General features: G+C 41.3%; 1 long non-coding RNA gene across 1 annotated transcript in view; it reads left to right on the forward strand.

Annotated features, from left to right (window-relative positions):
- The first annotated feature begins 4,680 nt into the window (after window positions 1–4,680).
- Window positions 4,681–13,030, forward strand: part of LOC116596145 — a 44,763-nt gene continuing 36,413 nt past the window's right edge. The window contains exon 1 of the long non-coding RNA XR_004288018.1: window positions 4,681–4,799. This is a non-coding gene — a long non-coding RNA (uncharacterized LOC116596145). The remainder of the gene's footprint in view (window positions 4,800–13,030) is intronic.

Raw genomic sequence — 13,030 nt, forward strand, 5'->3', positions numbered from 1 at the left:
GATATATGTCTCTGTTACCAATATATAAACAAATGAGTGATCTGCTCTCATATTTGTTATCTCATTTACTACTCATAATAATACTGAAAGAATGGATTATGCCCATTTTATAAATGAATAAACAGGCCCAAAGAGGTTAGATAATTTATCCAGGACCCCACAGAATACTAGTGGCAGCTCGCATGCCATAATAAGGGTAGAGCCAGTCAGCACTTTGAAATCCTATTTCAGGAGGCACCTGGGTGGCTCAGTGGGTTGGATGTCTGCCTTTGGCTTGGGTCATGATCCCAGGGTTCTGGGATCAAGCCTCACGTTAGGCTTTCTACTCAGTGGGGAGTCTGCTTTTCCCTTCCCCTCTGCTCCTTCCTCCACTTGTGCTAGCTCTCGTGCTCTCTCTCTCAAATAAATAACTAAAATCTTAAAAAGAATCTTATTTCAATGCCTTTTCCAAAATATCCTACATATCTACATGGAAATACACACACACACACACACACACACACACACACAGGTATATGTATTTGTATGTGATATGTATTATGTATGTATTTATATATTTCATATAAAATATATGTTACATATATAAAAATATAAATATATGCTCTTTTCATGTAAAGTATTGTGCCCCAAATGAACTCAATTATATCATGAACAGAACACATACAAATTAAATCTTGAAAATGAAGAGAAAAAAATTCTGTAAATTTATAAATTCTGAATTAAGTTGCTCTGCCAAATCTCTGACACTGGGCCAACAAAATGCAGTTCAACAGCTCTTGATCAAATGGTGATTTAAAAATAATCATTGAGTTAACCACAAAATTGATTTTCTAATTTTCTAAATGTTGCCACATTTTGGTACCAGAGGGGTGGAAGTTTAACTTCCTTTTTCATTTAAATCTTTAACTTTTCTCTTGGCTTTGACCAGCATCAGTTCTCTGCCATCAAACATGGCTGTGGACTATTCTGCCCAGATCTGGGCGGCTCTCGGACCCCGGGCCATGTTACCTCTGGTTTTTCAGGGGCTTTGTATATAAAGCTTCTGATTGCATTCACAGAGACCAAGGAATATATATGTCACTGGTATACCAGTACTTGTGGGGCTTCTATGTGACTCCAGGGGTACAATTTGGCCCTGGCATTTAGTCCTTTTAATACTTTCAGGGTCCCCGAAGAATGTCATATTTCAGGAAAGAGCTCTAGTCACGTTGTATCGTTAACTTTATATGGAGTGTTGTGGAATAACATTTAGTTTGATTCTGATAGAATAAAGGTGCAAATCCACATGCATAATTTAAAAGTAAAAAATCCCTTTTCTGGTACCACATAAATACATGCCAGGTGTGAAAAGAGAACTGAAGTGGTCTCTAAGGATGTTTGCAAGAAGGCGGCTGAGCTTTCTCCAACAGCTACTCCAGGTCCCTGGGGCACCCCTGTGAGTGGCTGCCCGTTCCCATGGTGCATGTGATGCTGCTCCTAGGGATTTTTCAGGGATCCCTTCATTCTCCTCACCCACTCTTTCTCAGCCAAAAGAAAAATTGAAAGTGAATTTCTGAAGGCTCAAACTGGGATACCTTGCTATCTATATTGGGTTGTGATGCACAAAGGTCAGAGAAGATAGTTACAGAAGTTCTCTACTAGCTTCTGTGCTGGGCTGATTTAAGGGAGTCATTTCCTTATTTGTGAAAGGGTTTAAGTTTCAGCTAAGAGTACGATGCTAAGAAAATCAATGGTAAGATGGAGATTTCTGGACTATCATTCTAGAACAGTAGATGAGTAATTTGGCTAACGTGGGACTACGGGATACGGGTGTATTAGAAAGCATCTGGGTCCACATTCCCTTCCTCTGTCCCCCATCAGGCATCCTGGTCTTTGACTGGATTTCCATTTCTTCTAGCCACATACAGAGGCAGTTCACTGCACACTTGCGCCTACCCTCAAGAAGTATGGTGGGCAGAGCTCCTCTGGCACCTCCAGACTCCCCCTTCTGGACCCTCTTTCCCCCTTCTTAGGGTCCTCATCTCCTTTCTTAACTCACTGTCTTTCTGCTTCTCTAGGTCACCCCTGTCAAAGAGGGAAAGAATATAAGGATTTCTTCATACTGAAGTGTTAGGGGCTTACCAGGGCCTTTACCTAGGAATGTCAGCATTTAAAGGCATAAACCAGCATGGAAAATGATTTCCTAAAGCAATGAGTAAAGTCAGGGTTTCAGGACCTGTCGACCATGAATATGAGAGAAGCTGTGTGTGAGCATCTTGGCCAATATTGGGAAACCCCCATAAATGAGATTGTTGTCTTCTCAGCCATTGTCTGGCAGAGAGAAGCAGGAGGGGGCTTCTGTGGGGCCCCAGCACCAATCAAGAGGACCTAGATGAAAAATCTGGATTGGGGGAGGCCCTTAGCCACAGAGCACTTGGAAGAAGAATAGGAACATGTGGTCCACTTGTGATCTGTGTTTACTCGTCTGTCTGGTGTGTCTGAGGAGAAGGCGCAGGCCAGCCAGAGGTCAGCGAGTCAAAACCCTTTGAAGACAGACCCAGCTTCTGAAATGGATTTGGCATTCCTTTGCTGGCTCAGTGTCCCACAGTAGTCTGCATCCTTCCTAGTTCATCACCTTCTGCATGTGTCCCTGGTAGAAATGCAGGTGTGCAAAACTGTGACGTTCTCAAAATTTCTGGAACCAAACACTGACTTTCTTGAGCCCCTTTCTGCCCAGTAGCTGGAACTTTAGTCATTTCTAGGCAGGCTTAAATTGCATCCCAGTCACTCAGTGTGCTTCCGCTATCCTTTGTAATCCCAGAGTGCATCTAAGTGTTTTTGGAGGGGTTGGTATGCTGATGATGGCGTTAGGGCAAGGGGCTAGCGTAGATGTCCTTGACTGTTGTGGTCACTGATGAGGTTTATCTCATGCACAGTGACACTGACCGTGTCTCTCCTGTCCAGGATCTATCCGTGGCCTTGGGTTTGTCCCACCCATCACTGCTGATGATGGCCTCTTACCAGTCCTCTCTCAAGGACAGGGTATGTTTGGATGCTCGCCTGCTTCCCTAGGGCTGGAGGACATTCAGAAGATGGTCTCAGTCTCTTTCTCTCTGACTGGTCCCAAGTCTTCCCTTCTTGTTCACTATACTGAGTTTGGAGAGGTCACATCAGATAGATTCTCCACTCAGCCTGCTGGACAGGATGTGAGATGCCAGTCGTCTGTGGTTACATTTCCTATATAGTTACAGTTCTTATCAGCCTTCCCTGGGGCTAGGCCTGGCCATGTATGGAGGGAAGATGGAGACATGCCTCCCTCCTCTGAGATCTGTGCAACAACTACTAAATCTTGCCCCCTTTTCCATCTCAATTCTCTTGTTCCTCTAGCAGTTCAAAGCTATGTAATTTCTGGAGAGAAATCTGCCTTCTTCTTTACACTACTATTTATAGTATAAGATTTGTATTCTGATTCCATCCAAGTTTTTGAAGACTCAGAAAAACTTTTCTCTAACATAAAAGCCTGGCTCTCCCAAGGAAAGCCTTGGCTCTCAAGGTTATGCTCTGTTTCTAGAGTATATTTTAGAAATATAAAGTCAACATCTGATTCTTTTATCTTCTGCATTTTCTCTTTCCCTAAAGCAATAGCTTCAGTTCAAAAACAAAAATTTAGGTTTTTAGGTGATGATGCTATGAAGAAACAAAGTTTGTAATAATGCATTGATTACTCTTCCAGAGAATTACCCTGCTACACTTAGAATTGCCACAATTTGCTTTGCCCATTTTAACAATTGTCATATTTTCATGAGAAAGGGGAAGGAGGTAGACCATTGGGAGTACCAAGGAGATAAAAAAAGGGAAGATTCCAAAAAATGAGTAGTGAATGGATGTTGAAGTTATCTTTATGACTATGGGTCTTTGTAAAAAGCATCATGAAACGGTGCCCTGGGTAGCTCAGCTTGAGCGACTGCCTTCAGCTCAGGTCATGATCCTGGAGTCCTGGGAAGCGTCCCACATCAGGCTCCTGCTCAGTGGGCAGTCTGCTTCTCTCTCTGACCCTCCCCTCTCTCTCTTTCTCTCTCTCTCTCTCATCGCCTCTCTCTCAAATGAATAAAATCTTTTAAAAAATCATGAAAAAATGGGAGGCAAACTAACTCTACCATTTAGTATCCATATTATATTGACAAGACAAGCTTATTAAACAAATAAGTTACACCCATGAAATGGGTATAATAATACTTACATCCCTTGGGGCGTATGGGTCACTCAGTCGGTTAAGCATCTACCTTTAGCTCAGATCATGATCTCAGGGCTCTGGGATCGAGCCCCAAGTTGGACTCCCTGCTCAGTGGGAGCCTGCTTTTCCCTCTCCCTCCCACTTTCCCACTGTTTGTGTTCTCTTTCTCTCTCAAATAAATAAATAGAATCTTTAAAAAATAATACCTGCCTTGTCTACTTCAGAAGTACATGTGCTCATAGAAATTGAGGAGGTATTATTTTTTAGTAAGTGTTATTCTGTGTGGAACAGACATAACGAGGCCTAACAATGATTGTAGGAAACATGATAATTAAGGAGGACCATGTTCCTAAAATGATGGTTGATCATATTTTCAACTTAACGGACAGTTATTTTCTTGACAATCTCAATATATATTTTTTTCTCTCTCTTTCTCTTTCCTCCTTTTCTTTTTTCCTCAGGAAGAATTTAGGCAGTGCCCACTGTAACATGGTCATGGTATGGTATTTGTCTCCAAGGCTGACATGCAGCTACAGTCTGTGCTGGGCTTCTGGCTGACTTCTCAGTTCCTGGGCATCAGAGAATGGTGAGTGCTTGGTAAAGAGGATGTACCCACAGTGGATTGTGGGGAGTAAAAATAAAAGGGTAATAGTATGGTCCTTGCCCTCGAGAGGTTCCAGGTTATACTAGGGAGGCGTTGTTTAATGATGTATTCATTCAACAAGTATTTATCAAGTCCTCGCATATGCCAGGCACTTTTCTAGGTGCTAAGAATACAGCAGTGAACAAAATTTGCATTTTAGGGAGACTTGATCAAAATGCATAGAACAAGAGTATTCAAAATATAATCAATGGCTGTTACATGGTCTGAAGGATCAGTGCTATAGAAGTGAATGTGGGGTGTTGTTTCCAGAATGCAAACTTCAAGGAACTACATTTCAAACTGGAGTTTGAAGTTTGGAAGAAATCCTTCAAATGGGAGGCAGGAAGAAATGGGAGGAAAAGACTCAAGAGCAAACATGGCTATTCTGGAGATTGGGAGAGTCTTTCTTGATGTGAATGGCAGATGTATTTTAGAGAGGACTGGGGCATTTGACTAGAGAAAAAATGTGGAAGATAGAGAAGTTTAATTGTAATGGTTGGGAGTAAAAGACCATGGAAATTTTGGGTGCAGGGGCAGTAGGGTGATGTGATAAATGTTGTTGTTAAAGGATTTAGACTTGGTGCATTAAAGATCCAGGCCACAGAGAGAATTGCACATACATTGTCATTCACAAAGGTCTACTACATGCCATGAAAAAGATTGGAAATTACCAGAACAATTATTTATTTGTATAATGGTGATAAGTCTGGATAAGAAAGTAAAAATAAATCCCCTGAAGTCCAGATTATTTAATTAAGTGGACAATCTTACTGTAAGCCCCATCTGGTTTATACAGATACATATAATTCTGTATATCCCCTTTCATGACATTTATATGTGGGTCAGTTGATGTGGATTTAATGAACTGATTTATGATTTTTTACTTAGAGTTACCAAGTCATATTTCCACTGAACACCAGGGACTAACAATATGAATTTCAACTTCTTAGGAAAAATCCCACCGCACATGGAGGAAAAGGGCTTGTGGTATCAACTTGGAACAATTTTCTTTTCTTGATCAAGTGGCCAAGGGCGAACTGGTGACCAGGCCTTATTTTCCAGAGACCCTTAAGGAACTTACCATTGAAAAGCTAATTACCCTCTGTTGAGAATTTAAACCACAGCAGCCATGGTGTTTATAAGACTTCACTGTATTCAGGGAGGAGGTTTCTTTTGCCACTAAAAACTAGGACTTGGTTAGGGATAATGTGGTTCAGGTTTTCTCATAATTGTTTGGAAATTCCCTGGGTGAAATGTATGGGTCTGGGAAAGATCAGAGCTGACAGTGCTCAATGACTTCTGATTTTCCAATCCATCAGAATGCCTGGTGGTGTCTCCTTGGCTATCTGCTCATCAAGCTTTACGTGGGTAAAATCCTTAGCCGCTAAAACAATGCTTCTCGCTGTGTGCTGTCATTGAACTCTAAAAGGAGTAGAATGTGTGTTTGGTCAATGGAATTGGCAAACAGAGCAGGCTTCTGGGGCATCTGGACATTGTTCATACTGAAACCTTTTATTTGTTCATTTAGAAACGAACAACCAGGAAAGCTTCTGCATTTCGGAGATATTTGCAAAACGAGTTCTTTCAGGTTGGGTTTGGCTACAGTCCCATGTGAAGCAGTCACACTTCTTACTTCTTACTCAACGGATTGTGGATAAAACAGGAAAGCTTTGACTCCTCAAATTGTTTGATCTTTGTTGCATTGGCCATTTTTGCAGATTCTAACATCTGGAATATAAATTAGAACTACACATTTAATATTTCTGTTTAATGTTCATTATTAGTCTCCCCTGAAGATTGTTATTCAGGATTGACTGCCAAGGGCCTGCTATTCTAATTGACAAAATTCTTATCCAGTATTCTGGCTATTTTTTTCTCTCCCTGAGTAGACCAAGAAAGGAATAGTGTACTTCTTCAATTTTCACTGCAAACAGTAAATCATCAGAGCTGTGTAAGTTGACATTTGTGTTGAGCATATCATAAATGTTTGTTGAATGGGCCATTCTAGAGGCTTCTAGAACATTTCTGTGTGGAAAATTCTTATTTACACTCTAGGAATTTTGGAAAATCAATATTCTAAACCCCAGACACATCATGTTATACATCTTGTTTCACTCAATCCTGTGAAGTTTAATCAACAAATACTAGACATGTGGCTCCAGATGCTATTGGGAATGCAAAGCAAAAGAAGGAATAGCTTCTGCTCTTGAGGTATTTTATTAGTTTGCCATAACAAAATGCCACAGAAATAAAATACCACATAATCAAACAAGAGGAATTTGTTTTCTTACAGTTTGGGAGACTAAAGTCCAAGATAAAGCTGCTGACAGATTTGGTTTCTTCTAAGCCTCTCTCCCTGGCTTGTAGACCACCACCTTCTCACTCTGTCCTCACATTATCTTACCCTTGTGTGTGGCCATTTCTGGTGTCTCTCCTTGCGTCCTAATCTCTTCTTAGAAAGATACCAGGCATATTGGAATATGGTACACCCTATAAAGTTCATTTTAACTTAATTACTTTTTTAAAGGTCCTATCTCTAAATACAGTTACATTGGTTAGGCTTCAATGTGAATTTTCAGGGGACACAATTTAGCCTATAATGGTACTTTTAGGGATAACTGGGAAGCTATACACTGAAAGACTATTATACAAACATAGAATCAGCCAAAGGTAGGAGCAAAGTTCTATGATTAAGGAAGAGAGTATTCCCATCTGTTTGGGAGAACTGGGGAAACCTTTATGGATGAAATGGTTTTGAGATGGATACTGAAGAACAGATTTTAAAGAATGAACTCTTAAATTGAATTATATGAAATTGCTGTCTTAAAAATCAAAACGGTCAAATATCAGCAATTTCATATGTTACGACGTATTTCTTTTTTTAAAATTTAATTTAATTTTTTTTCAGTGTTCCAAAATTTATTGTTTATGCACCACTACTGGAATAAGGGAAGGATTGGCAGACTTTTTCTATATAGATCCAGATAGTAAATGTTTTAGGCTCTCTGGGCTATGTGGTCTCCTTCACAACTACTCAACCCTGGCAAAGATACATGGACAATATGTAAACAAATGAGCGTGGCTGTGTTCCAATAAAACTTTATTCACAAAAACAGGCAGCAGACATAATGAGTGAGTAGATGAGTCAGGGCAAGAACGCAGTTACCCTGACTTCCACATTAATGTCCTTTACTTCTATGCTATGTTAATTTTATTTCCTAGGAACTAGAGCGATTCTGAGTAAATACAAGAAAGTGTCTTTTTGTTGTTGTTAGTTAAAAAAATATCCATTTGGGAAAATAAAAACGAAAACTGCCCCCCCATCCGCGCCCCACCGCCCCATAAAAGAGGGCAGGCCAGATTTGGCTCTGGGCCATCCTTTGCTTATCCTTTTTATAGGGGAAACTTTGAATTTCCTAACTCTTCAATTTGTGGAAACACATCTTCCCTGACACTTTCACACCCCTGCACCGGGCACAGAGTTCCTCCTCTGTGACATGCTGGTTCCCTCTGTTCCAAAGCAGAGCCTTCCAACATCCAGAGACTGGAGAGAACAGAAAATACCTTGGCTCCAACTCAATGTTGTCATGTGGTAACAGACCACAAACCTAAGCCACTTCCGTCTTGTCCCTTAACTCTTGGCACATGTGTGTTTTGTTTCTATTTTATTGGCTCCTGAGTAGAACTGCAAAAAGACTCGTGGCCTCCTTTCATCCAGCGAGGGAAAACAGGCAACCACCTCTCCTCACAATGTTCTTGGTATCCCTGTTGCAGAAAGGGCTCTTTCACAATACCAGATTTTTCCAGATGACTGAGAATTTCCAGCAAATACAAACAATCCGTTGTGGGCAGGAGATGTACTAAGTGCACATAGATGCCTCCTTCATGGCGAGGAAGGACACTGGCAATAATGTCACCTCCTAGGGAGAGCTCGGTGGCATCACTGGGGACCCCTCTTCTATTAGTTCTTCCCAAGTATTTACAGAGCAGCTACTCCCCACCTTACTAGTACTGGAGATAGAACTGTGACCAGTCAAGACAAGATTCATTTTTTTCATGGAGCTTTCATTCAAAGGAGAGAAGACAGAATATAAACAAGCAGAAAAGTATAGAAATCATGGAGTCTCAAATTGTAATTGTCATTTCTACAGAAAATGAAACAGAGTAATGGGCTGCAGATTGGTGGTGTCTGGTTAAGGAATGGCAAAGGGCTTTGAACAGAGTAGGGGCTGGCTATGTGGTGAGCTGCCTCAGAGCATGAGAGGCAGAGGCAAAAGTGAGGTAGGGCTCTGACCTGAGGACAGGTTTGGTTCCCACAGCAGCCTTGAATGGAATGAACCGGAGCGAGAGTCATGGAGAGCAGGGTCGGAGATCTGCTCTGAGACAGTGAGGCCCCAGGATACCCTGAGTAGCAGGACTCTGTCCCAGATCCCAGTAGCCTCGTCTGAATACTTTAAAGGCCTCATGTCCTTTGCATATGTTTTCTTTCTTTCTTTTCTTTTTTTTTTTTTAAAGATTTCATTTATTTATTTGACAGAGAGAGAGATCACAAGTACACAGAGAGGCAAGCAGAGAAAGAGAGGGGGAAGCAGGCTCCCTGCTGAGCAGAGAGCCCAATGTGGGGCTTGATCCCAGGACCCTGAGATCATGACCTGAGCCACCCAGGCGTCCCATATGTTTTCTTTCTTTTCCTTTTCTATCAAGTTGGCTTAGCGTATGGCCACTCTTTTTGTGCCCTGCTTCTAATCTTGGAATGAGCAACTAGATAATTAGTTAATTATCTAATAATTAGATAATTATTAAAACCTGTTGCAGGAGATCAAATTGGGCTCCAAGGAGGGTGTGGGAGACTCTTCTATGGTCAAGTTTGCAGAGAGTGTGAGAACCCCTCGAACACAGTGTCTTTTCATACTGACCTCTCAGTGGTATCTCTGCTGGCTAAGGCTGCTGAGTGTCTGACTTCTGGGTGAGAGTGAAGAAGCTGTAGGAGCACAGTCCCCTTCCTTTACAGACATATCTCCCACACTCCTGTGTCTTCTGAGAGAAATCTAGTAGATTTCTAGAGGAAAACCATTGTCCTGTGCAATCATTATGCCTTCCCAGATTCCAAATAAGCAGGAAAGACTGTGGGAGCTGGATGTTGGGCTTACTGTCCATTTTGTTCCTCCTTCCCTTTTCTCCTTGAGTTCAGATGAGGATTCATTATAGAAAACATATTTTCTTTCTATTTCTTCTAATGCCGTTAGTAACAAGAAGGAAATAAAATCCTATCTATGGAAGGAGCGGCAGTTGAACAGGCATGATTTCTATTGGGATGAGGAAGATGTTGAAGGTGAAAAGGCTTGCAGCCCTCAGAGCCTGAATGTCTCTGGGCCTGAGTATCCTTCCCTGTTGCTCTTTCCGCCCTCATATCCTTGTACCATGATTTTATACTGTGGGATCCTGCCAATACTGTTTTTTTCCTCTGCAAACTCCGTTTTTAAAGCTCAATTTTACTGTATATGTTCAGAAGCACTGAAGACCAGAATATTGTTTGGCAGGACCAACCTTGATATTACCACCAGGTGCAGGAGACAAGAGCCATGAGTGACCTCAGGGACACATCATAACCACACTACATCCTCCCCATGCCCTGCCCTGAAATCCTATCACAATGGCTATAATATTTGACTTCAAGTTTTTATCTTACATTAAAATATAAATGCCCAGGGGAAGAATAATGCCTTATACTTTCTCTACACATTTATCCCGTAGGGGGAGTTAGATACTTTACTGACATTAGGTTTTTATAGGAGGAAGAGAGGAAAGTGTGAGAACACTAGAAGGCTTGAAACTCAGGAAGCTGGGGTTGAGATTCAGGGTGGTTTCTGGTGCAGGTGAAAGGAAGATGTGTGGGAGAGGGCTCAAGAAGAGAAACTAGAAACACTGAAGACAAATTTGGCCAATTTCCCAATCATCTAAAGCTCTGGCCTCAGAAAATGCCACTGGGCCAACTGTTCCCTTCCTTGGCTCATTAATCTTGGTCTCTTTCCTTACATTGCTTTCCTCCATTCTGCCCAAGGCACCATATCCTAGTCAAGTACTTCGACCTCTGTGTGGACCGATTTGCTAGGATTGCTGAGTCTGGCTTTCAGAATCATCTCGAGACTTGGTGCATTTGTCCTGTTGTTTGGCTCTCCTTCAATGCATATTATAAATAAAAGCTATCCCAACCTGGCTGACCATTTTGTGTTACTACTGTCCCCTCCTCCAGGCAGGTAATCCTTTCCCAAGTCACAAAGCTCTTCCCTGCCTCATCCATCTCTCTGTCTGGAGCCGGTTTTGTATCTTGCACCCTACATTACCCACCTTCAATGACTTCTCCTTGACCATTAATCCCAGATGTGGAATCTTGTCAGATCTTATTTAAAATCAAAGTTCTCTTTATTCAGCCACTAAATCTCCTTCATCTTTCATGACAGGGATATCTCAAGGAAACTCCGTCTGATTTGTTCGACATGACCTCCTCTGCCTGGGTCCCTGCAGCCTTCCTTCAATAAAGTGGGCTTTTCCAGGTGCTTTCCTTCCACATCTTTTAAGAATGCTTCCAAGAACTCCTCTACCACATCCCTTCTGTTCCTAAACAAACCAGATGTTACCCAGGCTGATCTTCTATCTCCCTGCTTGTCTTAAGAGGGATCTTAAAAGAAATATGAAGGATGGATCTGGCTATTTTCAAATCCTTGGGAATTACTTCCAAATAAGTGAAATTCGGTTACTGCCTCTTTACCTTGTCTGCTCTTCCTGTGGTTGTAAATTAAAAACAACAACAACAACAACAACAACAACAACAACAACAACAAGATAAACGGCCATGTGTTTTCTACTGTGTTATATGATGTACTTATATTAGGTCATAGTTTATTGAAGCTTGCCTCCAGGTCAGTTATCCTCAAATGTAAGTTTGGGATTTGAGACAGCTCAGTACATTCCTCAATACATAACATGCCTCAGTTCAGAACCAACTGAGAGAGAGGAACGTGGGTAACCTAGAATAAGATATCACCTTTAATACTTGGAGTGAATAGATTGATTTTCTATTGTTTAAATCCTATATTAGATACACTTTTTAACTCGGGCTCCAGAACAGTTGGATAATCACAAGTTTCCTCCCTTGGGGCAAAGCCTACCCCACAGAGTGAAATATACTCTCTTAGCAGCAAGAAGATCCCAAAGAGAGAAGAAAGGTGCAGGATGTGAGCCAAGTTCACTGCTCAGGAGAGGCGATTCTCCCTAAAGAGTAGATAGAATACATTAGGCCTGGGGGAGGGGCCAAGGGAAAAATGTCTTGATATGGAGGTTCAAATGGTGGGGAATAGGCTCTCCAGGAATGTCAGGTTGTATAAGAATTAGCTGTTTGTTTTAAATTTCAAGTTTCCACTGGCCCAATCTTGACTCGAGATCTGTGTCCAAATATATAAAAGAATCCCAAATCATCTGATGTAAGAGGTTAGTGAACCCCACTTTGATAAGGTATTCTCCACAAAAAGGATTATATAGTTGAATATTTTAGCAACACTGGATTTAAAAAAAAAAGCATATTTCTTCCCCAAGTTATAGTGTAAATATTTGAGAGGAAGGCACATGGTATTTTTCAAACTTTTACCTATTAATCACTTGAAGGACACTACTAGACTGTCTCACACAGTTTGAAAAGCATTGAGTTGAATGTGTACAACAAATGGAATAACAGTTATAATCTCTACTGATTAGAACACACCTGAAATTCACTTTGTGGTGCTATTATACTTGAAAAAAGAGTAACAGGTTGAGAGAAGAGCAAATAGGATCTTTAGGGTGTACTAATCATGTCACCTAAACAATGGTTGAAAGAGACTTAAGAGACTCCTACACTAACATGGAAGCTCAAATGTGCATATCCAAAGTCATCCCCTTGTCAAGACCCCATTAAAGCCATGGGGAGGAGATTCGAAGAATTGGGAAATAAAGAGGAAGACAACAATTATACTTGGAAGCTGGAAAGCATACAGAAAATCTTAACTGAGCTAGCAAACCAAACAGCTGGTCCCAAACCAGAGTGGTTAGCTATCACAGATTCCTCAGAATGCACAGGTTGGACAGCTCCAGTTACCCTTGTAACAGTGCATAGTGGTGGGAACAAAAATAAATAGAAC

Source organism: Mustela erminea, chromosome 7 (genome assembly GCF_009829155.1).
Source record: "Mustela erminea isolate mMusErm1 chromosome 7, mMusErm1.Pri, whole genome shotgun sequence".
NCBI lineage: Eukaryota > Metazoa > Chordata > Mammalia > Carnivora > Mustelidae > Mustela > Mustela erminea.